At 37.6% G+C, this 15,186-nt stretch overlaps 1 non-coding gene across 1 annotated transcript; it reads left to right on the top strand.

Moving 5' to 3' along the window:
* Positions 1 to 3,859: 3,859 nt before the first annotated feature.
* Positions 3,860 to 3,966, top strand: LOC141715914 (small nucleolar RNA R71). Its single transcript, XR_012572656.1, has one exon. It is a non-coding gene; the product is annotated as a small nucleolar RNA R71 (small nucleolar RNA).
* The last annotated feature ends 11,220 nt before the right edge of the window (positions 3,967 to 15,186 follow it).

Here is a 15,186-nt window from a genome sequence, read left to right as displayed (position 1 = left end):
AAGTCAATTCCACAAACATCAAAGACTTCAACCTCGAGAAGCACATTAAGAGGCATCTCATCCCTCTTGGACATATTACCCACATGTTGACATCGATCACATTTCAAAATGAACTGATGAGCATCTTTAAATAAAGTCGGCCAAAAAAAACCTGCTTAAAGGATACGAGCTGTTGTCTTTTCTCCACCATAGTGTCCTCTATAAGCTGTTGAGTGGCAATCTCGCAAGATCCCCCCATTTCTCTATAAGGAATACATCTCCTGATGATTTGGTCAGCTCCTTCTCAAAAAAGAAACGGCTCATCCCACATATACCACTTTACTTCATGCAAAAACTTCGTCCTTAGAGTGTATGATAAGTCGGGAGGCATTATATTACTCACAAGGTAGTTCACAATGTCTACAAACCACGGTTCTTCCTCTTGCACTCCAAACAGCTACTCATGGGGAAAAGACTCATTGATTAATGTCTTATCTAGTGAAGTTGCACTTGGATTCTCTAAACACGAGAGATGATCAAAGACTTAATTTTCAGTCCCTTTTCTGTCCTTGATCTTGAATTCAAATTCCTAGAGTAAAAGAACCCATCTGATCAATCTAGGCTTCAAGTCCTTCTTTGAGATGAGATATTGAATGGCAGCGTGATCAGTGAAAACTGTCACCTTCGTCCCAAGCAGATAAGATCAAAATTTCCTAAAACCATAAACAATAGCCAAAAGTTCTTTCTCTATAGTAGTGTAGTTCAGTTAAGCACCATTAAAAGTCTTACCAGCATAGTAGACTATATGAAATATGTTGTTTTTTCTCTACCCAAGAACTGCTCCAATTGCATAGTCACTTGCATCGCACATCATCTTAAAAGGTTCACTCCAATCGGGTGCAGTTATGACAGGTGCCATGATTAAACTCTTCTTTAAGAACTCAAAAGCAGCCACACACTCGTGATCAAACTTAAATGTGACATCCTTCTCCAGAAGATTGCACAAAGGTTTAGAAATTTTTGAAAAGTCCTTGATGAACCGCCTATAGAAGCCTGCATGACCAAGAAAATTGTAAACCCCCTTAACAGAAATTGGTGGGGGAAGATTTTTGATGACCCCCACTTTGGCTTTGTCCACCTCAAGACCCTTACTAGAGACCTTGTTCCCAAGAATAATGCCCTGTCGCACCATAAAGTGACATTTCTCCCAATTGAGAACCAAATTGGTCTCAACACACCTCTTGAGAATGTCGCCTAGATTCTACAAGCACTCATCAAATGAATCACCAAATACAGAGAAATCGTCCATGAACACCTCCACATTCTGACCAATCATATCAGAGAAGATGGCCAGCATGCATCTCTAAAATATGGTCGGTGCTCCACATAACCCAAAAGAAACTCTCTAAAAGGAAAAAGTGCCAAATGGACAAGTAAAAGTAGTCTTCTCCTGATCTTTTGGAGCCATGCATATTTGATTATAACCAGAACAACCATTTAGAAGACAGTAGTACTCATGGCCAGCCAATCTGTCAAGCATCTGATCAATAAATGACAGAGGGAAATGATTTTTTCTTGTGGCCTTGTTCATCTTCCTGTAATCCATGCAAACTCTCCTCCCCGTGATTGTTCGTGTAGGAATGTGCTCATTCTTCTCATTAGCAACCACAGTGATACCTCATTTCTTAGGCACACACTGAACTGGGGTCACCCATAAACTGTCAGAAATAAATAGATGATCCCTGCATCTTGCCACTTAAAAATTTCCTTCTTCACCACCTCTTTCATGATCGGATTTAGCCTTCTCTGTTGCTCAACAGTAGGCTTGCTTCCTTCCTCTAGCAGAATTTTGTGCATGCAATACGAAGGGTTGATTCCCTTGATATCTGCTATAGTCCAACCAATTGCCGATTTAAATTCTCTAAGAATTCTTAAAAACTTCTCCGCGTCGCTACCTGAAAGGTCAAATGCAATAATAACAGGAAAAGTAGATGCATCACCTAAAAATGCATACCTCAAATGTTCAGGTAAAGGCTTTAGCTCAAGAGTAGGAGCTTCCTCAATAGATGACTTGAGGTGCTTAGGATCTTTGTTCAACTCCTTCATTCCCAGAGATTCAAAAGACATATCAATCTTCCTCTTCTAGGGATAAGCATTCAGAAATTCCAACTATTCATCCCCTTCATCATCTTCACTATAGGAATTCCCCAACAAGGCCTTCTCTAAGGCATCAGACCTTAGCAATTGATCAAGTTCTGAAGTAACCACATAATCACCCAACTCCACTTTTAAGCACTCCTCATTTTCCGTAGGGAACTTCATGGAATTGAAAACATTAAAAGTTACATCTTGATCCATCACTCGCATGGTGAGCTCACCCTTCTGCACATTTATCAAGGTTCAGCCAGTAGCCAAGAAAGGTCTTCCCAAGATTATGGGAATCTTCTTATCCTCCTCGAAATCAAGAATTACAAAATCAGCAGGGAAGATGAGTTTATCCACCTTGACCAAGACATCCTCCACAATACCTCGCGGATATGTAATAGAACGGTCGGCCAACTGCAAAGTCATATAAGTAGGCTTTGGATCAGGAAAGTTTAACTTCTTGAAGATTGACAAAGGCATCAGATTGATGCTAGTTCCCAAGTAACATAGACACTTGTCAAATAAAACCTTTCCAATGGTGCATGGAATAGTGAATCTTCTAGGATTTTTAAGCTTTGGAGGCAACTTTTGTTGCAACATAGCACTGCATTCCTCCGTGAGAGCAACGGTCTCTAAGTCATCAAGCTTCACCTTCCTAGAGAGAATACCTTTCATAAACTTCACATAACTAGGCATTTGTTCAAGAGCTTCAGCGAAAGGTATGTTGATGTGAAGTTTCTTGAACACCTCCAGAAACTTCTCAAACTGCTTATCTAGCTTTTTCTTCTACAGCCTCTTAGGAAAAGGAGGTGGAGGATACATCTATGTCTCCCCTGTATTACCCTCAGGAGGAGTGTGCTCAACAGTTTTCTTTCTTGGTTCCACTTCTGCTTCCTTCTGCACTTCTCCTTCTTCAACCACAACTTCAGATTCTGGAGTCTTTGCCTTTTCAGGATTCGCAACCTTACCAGACCTCAATATAACTGCCTTAACATTATCCTTAGCTTCCTTCTTGCCTGGAACTTTAGTATCGCTCAAAAGCGTGCCAGGTTGATGATTCAGTAATGCATTAGCAATTTGCCCAATCTAATTCTCCAAGGTCTTGATCGACACATCTTGGCTCTTACACATGAGCCTTAACTCCTCTAATTCATATTTTTTCGTTAATTTGTGGTAGCTGCTAAAGTTGAAGTTGTTGCTTAGGGGAATATTACGGTTGCTGAAAACCAGGAGGGTTATACTGCTTTGCTGTGTATGGCTAATAAAATTGTTGCATCGTATTCTGATTATTACTCCAGCTGAAATTAGGATGATTGTGGTTATTTGGATGATAAGTAGCTGGAGCTTGTTGCTGTGATCTCTGAAAGTTGCTCACAAATTAAGCCAATTCGCTAGAAATAGCACACTGCTCTATTTCATGCGCCCCCACACAAAGCTCACAAACACTAGAGATTTGATTAACTCCATAATTCGCCAAAGAGTCCACTTTCATCGTCAATACTTTAAGTTGGGCAGCTATAGCAGTTGCTGCATCCAACTCCAGAATTCATGCTACCTTGCCCTGAGTTAGCCTCTGAGAAGGATTCTAGTATTCACTAGCAGCCATCAGTTCGATCAATTCATAAGCTTCATTGTAGCTCTTAGCCCACAGGGCTCCTTCTGATGCTACATCGAGCATAGGTCTAGACTGAGAACCCAACCATTGTAGAAACAATTTATAATCATTCAATCAGGCATGCCATGTTGTGGGAACTTCCTTAGCATCTCCTTATATCGAACTCAAGCCTCACATAGAGATTTTACAGTTTGCTGAGCAAACTGAGTAAGAGCATTCCTGATTGCAGCAGTCTTCACCATCAGAAAGAATTTAGTGAGAAACTTTTGAGCAAGATCCTCCCATATGGTGATAGACCCTAGTGGTAGAGAATGTAACCAGCACTTTGCTTTATCCCTCGGAGAGATTGGGAAGAGTCGTAGCTTAATAGCATCTTCAGTCACCCCATTGAACTTGAAAGTATCGCAGATCTCGATGAAATCCCTGATGTACATGTTGGGGTCTTCTGTAGGAGAACCCCCAAACTGAACTGAGTTCTATATCATCTGAATCGTGCTCGACTTGATCTTAAAACTGTTAGCCGAGATGGCTGGTCTGATGATGCTCGACTGAATATCATTGATCTTAGGTTGAGAATAGTCCATCAGAGCCTTAGGATTTTCTGCTTGATCTCCCATCACTACTAGAGCTGGTTCCTCGACTTTCTCTTCGTCCTCAAAATCTTCCCTTCGAATCACTACAGCTTCTTCCTCGGCTTGATCCAGAGTTCTCTTACGAGCCCGCAAACGCGTATACATACACGCTCGCTAGGGTACCAGAAACACGACAAAGAAAAAGAGTAGGTAAGTAACAATGTCTGAGTCAATGAACTTTAACGATCACTGATGACAAACACATAAACTAAAAGTTAACACTGCAGTCCCCGGCAGCGGCGCCAAAAACTTGTTAGTCGCTAAACACGCGCTATAATTCACGCAAGTATACGCGTTCACAAGTAATATAGAATTATTTCTAGTTCGTTCCCATAGGGACTGGTTCATGTTAACTTTATGATTTATGCCCTTATGCAACAATGATATAGTTATTATTCAATGCTAAGACGATAATAAATTGGGTTTTGATTATACTACGATTAACTAATGATAATTATACTAGAGAACATTAACTAAAGAAAGTAAATAGAGTTAAATAATATATGACACAAACATGGGATTCTAACTTCATTAAGTACTTCATTCAATAGCCTTTTCATTCTTAATCTTACCATGTAATGGTGATGACACTAATCAGATAACACAAAACTGATAAACACCAACTTTTATTGTACGAGTACCATACTACTAGACATCCACAAAAGAGATAGAAGCTGAATAGACACCAATTATATTGAGACCCTATATGTCTATAAAATTTGACAACATAATGGTTTAATGCACAAGTTATCTATTGTGATTATATAGGGCAAGTAAGATGGTTAAAATTACCTACGAATTATGCATAACAATAACACATGAACCTATGCTAGCATGAAACGTTCTAAATCCTTAAATTCACTTTCGCTTCATTAAGAATTAACACACTATCTTATAAGTTCGCGACGCTCATAAAATGAATAAGCACACCTAATACTAAGTTATCATATAATCACCACACATTAAGGCATCGAAATAAATCAACTAAAGAAATCCGTAAATAAATCCGCTAGAACCCCACGATAACGATTAGCCCATAATCGGACTCATCATCAATGTGGGTTCCGATGAAAGCATGGTATAATAAATATAGTCTTTATAAATAAATAATAAATAAAGTACGAAACAAGAGTATCCATAAATAAATCCGCTAGAACCCCATGATAACGATTAGCCCATAATCGGACTCATCATCAACGTGGATTCCGATGAAAACATTGTATAATAAACGTAGTCGTTATAAACAAATAATAAACAAAGTATGAAACAAGAGTAAAGGTTCAAGAATAAGAAAACTAGCATCCAACGTTATAACTTAAACAAAGAATCACAAAAAAAACTAGATCTTCTTCACCTTGGTTAAATTGTGCTTTCTGGTCTTCTTAATTCCTTTTCCTTAGCTTTTGTACGTCTCCCCTTATGAAAAACGTCTTTATTTATATATATATATATGCTGTAGAATTAACCAGGGCTTCAAACTCTCAAAATCCTAGTAAAAACAGAATTCTGCTACCCCGACCTGGCGCGACCGCATGCTTGACCAGCGCGGGCGTGTTGAGTGTTCTTTGGGTGTGGCCGCACTTGACCAGCGCTGGCGTGCCGTCCTCCAGAATAAAATTCTGAATTCTTTTCTTTTCCTTGCTTATTTGATCCGGTCTTTTCACGAGCCTTTATTCCAACACCATCCAAATACCAAATTAGCACCACGACCATGCTAATTTACCTGATTACCTGGAAAATACCTGTAATGAAAAAACACTACAAAAACACATAAAAACACCAAAAACTTGAGTACAAATACGCAAAGTCAAAGCTTTACGGAGTGTAATAAAGTGTCATAAATGCCACTCAACAACCACTGCTATCAAGAAGAACAGAAGATTATATACTCACTTAGGAGTATGAGGACTTTGATTCAAAGTCAGATGAGTCAATGACTGAAATCTATGATAGGTTTCAAAATTTAATGAATGACTTGTCATAAGTTGACAAAGAATATGATCTAGAAGATTCTAACTTGAAGTTTTTTTTGCATTCCCTGAAAAATGGGACTTGAAAGTCACATCAATAAGGGATAATTATGATCTTGATGATACATCTCTAGATGAGATCTATGGAATGCTGAAGACTCATGTTGGAGATTGTCGATGTGAAGCCACTCAGGATCTGTCTAACAGTCAGAATTTGTCAAAGCTATAACGAATGGGAAAATTACACTTGAATTATATTGTAATAGCAATGAATTACACATTTATTATGTTATTTTGTGTATTTAGTCATAAAACCCTAGCTGTTATGTGCTAGGTGTGTTCCGTATCGTCAGGGTATTCTTCGGATATTTATTGGGTATTTTGTTTCGTGTTAAAAGCTTTCGTATCAAAAGTTATACGACCCGAACTTTGTTTTAATAGCCGATATTTCAAATAAAATAATTGGCCTTATTTTTCCTAGAATGGCTTGTACCATCGTGTTATTCTAAACATCCAGTTATTTTATAAATTTTCTCGTTTCGTGAAAAAGTTAGACTATTATGGGCCCCTTCGGGTGTTAAAAGCCCCACAAAAATCACATTTTTACTTTTATAAAATTATGGGACTTTCAAATATACCATTTTTTTTGTATTTTTGAATTATTCACAATTTTTGGGAATTTTTGGCATATATATTGTATATATTAAATATTTAAAAATTAGAAAATGATACTAAAAAATTATATAATTAGGGAGAAATTAATTTTAATAGATGTATAATTAGGGCCTTAATTTTAATTAGGAGTATAATTTTACCTACTATAAATAGCCTAATTTTTATTTAATTATTTATAATTAATTACTAAAAATTCTAAAAAATTCTGAAAAATCTGTGAAGAACGGGTCGGGTTTGAATTCAGGGTGAACAATCCAGACATGATTTTGATCGATTTTCTGCACCAAATTAAGTCGTGTAAGTACTCAAATCGAAGGTTTTCAATTGTTCTTTCGATTTATGCAATCAGTTTCATGTTTTGATGCATAGATTTTCAATTTGTAATTTTAGGGTTCATGTCTGATTTGGGTCTTTTTTATTCTGGGGTTATAAGATGATTTTGATGATTGATATAGCTTCCCTGTGATGTACACAATCGATTCATGCTAATTAATGTAACAAACAATTGCTTGAATTGATAATTGTGTTCTAGGGTTTATGCGATTTTTTTATTTAATCCTTTTTTATTTTAGAGTTATCTGAGATACAATTGAGTATAGGGGTTTGATTGTACGTGTTATAAGCTTTATTTTAAGATATAAAACATGAATTTTGGTGTACGATTTAGTCAGATCGGATTTTGGTCGGATATTAAGTCGGTATGATCGGAGAAATCGTTCTTAGGGTTATTAGGTGATATTGATGATTGAATAATGTTTAGGATGAAGTTTAGAATCGATTCCCAGTAAAAACAAGTACAAACGATTCGTGTAATGACTGGAAATTGAGCTCATCGGAATCTGCAAAGGTTCACCGGAGCAGATTGGGTTTGTGGTCGGAAAAGATGATACAACAATCGTCAATAGTTCCTGAGCATATGGATGTGTTGCTGTGATCTTGGTGATGGAAAACGAACCAAGAATTGACCAAAAATAACTCAGCTTTGGCCTGAATTAGGCTGGCCAGAAAATTTTCCAGTGGCCGATTTCTGGGTTCTTGGTGATCTGTTTTTGTTCATCTTGACCTGGTTGCAACCCGTTTTGCAACTCGATTTTGATCTATTTTGTCAGAAGTTGGACTTCTGACAATTGTTTCTGAATTTTTATTTTTATTTTTACTTTTATTTTTATTAATTATAAAAATCATTTTTATTTATTTTATAAATTAATTAATTAATTATTTAATTGATTCATTCATTTTATAAATAATTCTGAAATATTTTCTAAAATTAGAAATTAATTGTTTATTTAATTATTTATTATTTATTAATAATTTATTTAAAAATGATTAATTATTTTGATAATTAATCAAATTATTTTCAATAAATCATAGTAAATTCATTTTAATTCCAAAAATTATGGAAAATTGATAGGAAATAAATAAATCCTGATTACGTAATTAAATATTGCATTAAATACACATGATTTGGGCTACAAGGCCCAATAAGAAGATGTATGACATTCAGACCAAAAAAGGTTAACACATTGATCAGGCCTGATGGACCAGATCAGGCCTGATGGAACAAAGAAGGCCCAAAACCCTGAATATTAATTAATTTCGTAATTAATTAATAAGGGAAAAATCAGCTGTGAAGAAGAGTCCCAATAAGGACATAAATCCTTGCAGATTAGCCTCTAAGGGACCTAAAAGGATAAGGAATCAGTTTCCTACCACTTAGGACCCCAAAGTCCATTCTAATTCTGATACTTAACTACCAAGTCTCCTATACCAAGTCCAATTCAAGGACCCCCAACATCTATATAAGGGGCCTCACCCCACAAATCAGAACTACATTTTTTGACTTGATCCTTGGCAATCAACAAGGTACGTAGGCATCTTGTTAAGGCAGATTGAGTCACGAAACACAAGAGCAGTCAAATCAAGCCTCAAAGCTCACATTCCTTAGTTATAAATACAACAGTTATATACCTTAGTTTTTAATCCATAACATTTGGCGCCGTCTGTGGGAAAGCACAACAACAACCATGGCGAGAACACGGAGAACAGTTAGAGCCCTTGAAGGAGGAACACCAACGGGGACAACCCAAGTGATTTCGTCAACTGTGGAGGTACCTCCTCATTCAGCTTATGCAGCCACACAAGGAGAAGCCCAGATAGGGGCAACTGAACCTCAGCCACAAGGGACGATTCCCTCGGCTACTCAAGGTACGAATCCCCAAGTTCAACAACTACATGCACCTTTGAATTCTCGACCCATTAGGTATGAGTATTCAACTATTATGACTACTAACCCCCATATGGGATGCCCCTTTACCCCGAGGTTGGAGGAAGTGGACATGCTGGGCGGAGTGAAGCACGAGGGCGATCGCCCCATATATAGAAGGTTTGGCTCCAATTCTTAATGATCAAGAATTTTCTGGTCCTTACACTGAGAGAGACTCTGAATCTTCAGATGATGAAGTGGCCCCAAGAAGGAGGCGTGCTGGCAAAGAGCCGATGGCTGATGGTTGTCAACGTCCTAGGAGCACCCAAGGGACGAATTCCCAAAAAGTGCAGGAAAGGATCAGGGCTCATGAGGCTGAGATTCAAAGGCTGAAGCGCGGCTTGGAGTCACACTAGAACACCAGACCCCCATTACCCCCAAGGGGGAGGAATCCTCCCCCTATCATAGACCTGGATGGTCCGATACAGAGAAGGGCTGTTGTCCCAAGGGCTGATCCAAGCAATCTTCTTCCCCTTGGAGATCCTGATGATCCTAACCCACCATTCACTGAAGAAATAATGAATGCCCATATCTCGAGGAAGTTCAAGATGCCCACTATTAAAGCTTATGATGGCACTGAAGATCCCGCCAATCATGTCAGGACATTCTCCAATACACTATTGCTACAGCCCGTGAATGACGCTATCAAGTGTCGGGCCTTTCCTCAAACTCTGTCGGGTATGGCTCAAAGGTGTTATAGTCATTTACCCCCAAACTCTATTGGGTCCTTCAGAGAATTAAGTCAGGCTTTTATTAAGCAATTCATTAGTGGGAGAGTACATGAGAAAAGTTCAGCATCCCTCATGAGCATTGTGTAGGGGGCGAAGGAATCCTTAAGAGACTACCTTAATCGTTTCACAAAGGAAGCTTTAAAAGTCCCGGACCTTGATGACAAGGTAGCCATGATAGCACTGCAACAGGGAACTAGGGATGAGTTTTCAAGATGTCCTTGCCTAAACGCCCCCCCTGAAAGCATATTGCAGCTCCAAGATAGGGCAGGGAAGTATATCAAGGTGGAAGAGAGTATGAGGAAGACAGTCGTGAGCAACGAGCCCGCTGGAGGCAAGAAGCGGAAGACCGATCTAGAATACATCGCTAAGGATAAGTATCCTAGAACTGAGTAAAATCCTGACTCAACTTCCAAGAGAGGAGGACCTGGACAAAAATTTACTGAGTATGCTAAGCTGAATGCTCCAAGGAGCCAAATTTTAATGGAAATCGAGAAAGATCGAGATATTCGCTGGCCTTAGCCCTTGAAGGCCGATCCTGCCAAGTTAGATAAGAGCAAGTATTGTAGATTTCACAAGGATGTTGGTCATGACACCGATGAGTGTAGGAAACTGAAAGATGAAATTGAGTTCCTTATTAGAAAAGGGAGATTGAACAAGTACACTGGAGATGGAGGAGACAGGAGCAACAACGTGAGAAAAAACTTTGACGATCGAAGGAGAGATCAAGAAGATCAGGGGAGAAATACCCAACCTAGGGGACAGGTGATAAATACAATCTTTGGAGGACCGTGACCCCGAGGGCCTATGATAAATACAATTTTTGGAGGACCAACTGCTGCTGGGTTATCCAAGAACTCCAGGAAAGCATATGCCCGAGAAGTTATGCATATTGTTGGGGAAGCCCCGAAGTGGGACAGGACAGGAGTAACAATGTCTTTTGATGATTCTGATATGGAGGGTGTGAAATTTCCCCATGACGACCCGCTGGTCATAACCCCGATAATAGGGAACAGCCCGGTGAGAAAGGTCCTTGTGGATAATGATGCTTTAGTGGATATTTTGCTCCATGACACCTTTTTAAGGATGGGATATAACGACTCCCAATTCACCCCAACCGACATACCGATATATGGATTTGCGGGAGTGGAGTGCCCCGTAGAAGGGATAATCAAGTTGCCAACAACCATAGGACAGGAACCAAGGCAAGCAACTCAGATGTTGGACTTTGTGGTGGTGAAGGCTAGTTCGACTTACAACGCTATCATGGGAAGAACAGGGATACATGCCTTCAAGGCAGTCCCTTCTTCCTACCATTCAGTGTGGCGCCCTCCAAACTCGGGTCAGAAGTTTGGGGTCCACACACACACACCTTATTAATAACCTGCTTATAACAATGGTAAAGATAATAATAATGATATGCACTGACCCTACTTAACGATCACCACAGACCGCAACAGGTTAAAGTATGAACACAAGCCAACCACACTTACTTATATTATAAACCATTCAAATCCCAACTATCCAACTCAGAACTGAGTATTAAACATTATTACAAACTTTTACAAACTTAAATTATTCCAAAAGAAGCCTACTAGCTCAACTCGATCAACCTGAACCCCTAGCTCTCGCGCTGGACTGGGGATCCTCGGTACCAATCGGTTCCTTCTTAACTGGAAAAGAACATAAACAACATCGCACAAATGAGCTAACTAGCTCAGCAAGTCACAATGACAAAATTGAGAATAATGATCATCAGGTAAATACGGTTATGATATCAAGTGAACAATGGATTATAATTTAGAATTGGATATTATATTTTCATTTTAAAAACCAAGGTTAGGCTGCTGATCAGTCACGCACTAACCCCGAGCAAAGCACACAGCACAGCTCTAACTACTGGATCCAAGGCACACATTGGCCTAACTTGACTATTATATGGTCTGACCACGAATCTGGTCCACAATTTTAAAAAAAAAATCCAATTCTACCACAATAACAGAATAAGAAGTAATAAACAATAAACATGATCATTAACAAAATTGGATATTCAATAATGAAAATGGTTTCAATTTACATAAAGATCAATATGGCATTTCCAAATCTTGGCTGCTAGGTAGTGAAAGAATTGGACAACAAAAAGATCAATATTTCAGGGTTTCAAGAATTTGGTCTTTCAAACCATAAGATACAATGGTTTGAGTGTGTAAGCAATCCGGTTCAGTCTTTGATAATTAGTTTGTATGTATTTGTGGAGTAGTATCGTATATTTGAGGTTCGTATTTGGGGATACAACAATCAATGGTTTAGAAAGAATCAGGTTTACAACTCAAGATCAATAACCGGAATCAGGGTTTAGGGTTCAGTGCTTCAAAGCACTTGCAATATAAACAGGACTATCAATCAGTATATTATCTCGAGAAAGTTCAGAACACTTGCCTGGTACTAGCTTACTACACTACACTTGCTCTCTATCACCACTGTCTTACTCATTGACTATCTGTTTCCCTTTCCTACGCCTTGCCTCTTCTGCTCACATATCATAAACATCTATCAATATTCAACTCATACGATTCGATTCAACACATACTTCTATCTACCCTTCGTTTCACCCAAATCCGATTAACGGATTGAAAGTTACGCAATAAACAAGTAAACATCAAATACATAGACCGACAGTTAACCAACAAGTCATATATAACACATAACACATCACATAATCAATGGTATATCATTTATAAAGAAGTCTCGGGTCATAAATAAGCTTTCGGATATTTAAAATGATTTTTAAAACATTTTTCGGAATTAAAACAAATCGTTGAATCAATTTCAAAGTAGTAAACAGGGTTCGGTTGGCCAATTCTGGCTTCAAAACAATTTCATAATAATTATCGAGCCTTGAAAACAATTTAAAATAATATTTAAAGGCTCAAAACTATTTTTCGAAATTTTTAAATCATTTTTAAATAATTAAATCTAATTAAATAATTAATTAAAATCAATTAATAATTAATTAAATCAATTAATCAATTAATTTTCGAATTAATTGACTAGTTAATCAATTAAAAATTAACTGAAATTAATTAACTAATTAATTCATATTTATTTTTGAATTAAATATAATTTTTGGAATTAAAATAATAATTTTTGGAATTTTCAGAAATTAAAATCGAATTTTTATAATTAAAATAAATAGGAAATATGATTTTTAAATAATTTTAAAATATGAATCCTAAATTTGCAAATTCTGGAAACTTCAGGGACCAAACTTCATCGTCCCCAAAAGTCCAGGGACTAAACTGAAATTTTTACACCCAGTCGCCGGAAAATACTGTGGTGGCCGGAGAACTTCGATTCCGGCACCCTCATCTCACCATCTGCTCCAGATTTACACTACTCAACACCAGGAATCTATTCGTGCAATCAAAACACATCAATCATCCCTGTCCTGGCCGGAAATTGGCCAAGAACATAGCCAGTTTCCGGCGAACATCGTAAATCTTCAAAACACAACTCCCTTCGATTCACTAATTCTCTGTTAACGAGCTATATACCAATCGATTGCAAATTTCATAAGGAACATAATCCACTATAAATCAACAGCTAATAACCCCTAAATCAAAAAGGCCCAAATTTCAATTGAAAACATTCATATGGGTTATAAACCCTAATTTTAAAATTCGAGAATTAAACCCACTTTTGAGCATGTTATTGAACTCCAAATCAGACGTATGACATATGAAAATCATCAGGAAAACAAGCTCTACAACATGCAAGCATCAAATCATACAAACAATCATCCGAACAAAAATTCATATTTTTAATAAAATTAATTTGAAAATAAATAATTTTTCAGAAAATAAACCTTGATTTCTGCAGTGATTTGGAACACAGAATTTGATAGAACACCTCAAGACCTTCGTTTTGAGTACTCGAGTTTTTCAAACGGACTCCGGTAACACCTCTGCTTGTTGGTTTGATTCTCAGAAAGGTTTATGAATTTAGGGTTTTTCTCTGGAAAATTATATATTAGCTGACTGCAAATGATTTTGATACGAAATAATATACGGTAAAAGGCTATTTATAATTACGGAAAATTAGTATCCCGTTGGATCATTCCGGATATAAAACGGTACGTTTATTTATAAAAACTGATCCAAGTGGTATCGGTTTTCAGCACAATTATCCAAATCAGTACAATTTGTACTGCGGTCTTGGTCTTAGCGCCTGGTTACACGTACTACGAGGTGATAATTGGGATAGTTTAATAAAAAGCTCCCATTTATCGAAAATACGAGTTTTATTGATTTACCGAAACGAATATTGTATCGAAAATATTGCGCCGGGACCCGCGCAGGACAAACCGTACGCTGGATCGAAAAAGTCGAAACATGGAATATGCTCGGAATATTACAATTAGGTTAGGAAGGAGTTCTCGGAAGAGTTTCGAGTTCCAAAAACGTAACAACGGATGACGTCGGTTGGTTCCCGTTTTTATAAAATAGATTTTAAATACCCCGAAAAAGATTTTATAAATTTCATATGATCCTTATAAATTCATAAATCAACATAAAAATAATTAGGAAGATATGACAATTATCTATATTTTATTTTGGACATATAAAAATTAAAATACTCAATTAATAATATTTTTAAACATCCAAACACATTTAACACTTAACAAATAATTCATAGAATAGATACTGAACACATATATTAATTATTTATTAGCAAAAATAATTACACGATATATCCCGGATATTACATTCAGTTATGAAGTTTCCAACCCGGGATGGGTTTGGAGAAGAAAGAGGAGATCAAAAAATGGCTAGAAGTTGTTATGTGGCCTCACTGAGGGTAGATGGAGTTGGGGGGCAAGTTCTGCCTATTGAAGATCTAGATATTCGAGAGAATGATGAGAAAAGAGGGAAGCCAGCTGAAGTCTTGGTTTCGATTCCTTAGCTCCTGAGGGTCCTGAGAAGGTGACTTTTATTGGAGCCACACTCGATGAGCCCTTTAGAGGGAAATTGGTGAAATTTTTGCAAGAAAATAGTGACGTATTTGCATGGTCAGCAGCTGATATGCCAGGCATAGACCCGGAACTGATTACTCACAAACTGAATGTGGACCCAAATCGGAAGACAGTGAATTAAAAGAAAAGAAGTTTTGCTCCAGAGAG

Source organism: Apium graveolens, chromosome 3 (assembly GCF_009905375.1).
Source record: "Apium graveolens cultivar Ventura chromosome 3, ASM990537v1, whole genome shotgun sequence".
In the NCBI taxonomy this organism is placed as follows: Eukaryota; Viridiplantae; Streptophyta; class Magnoliopsida; order Apiales; family Apiaceae; genus Apium; species Apium graveolens.
This window is presented reverse-complemented; position numbering and strand designations above follow the sequence as displayed.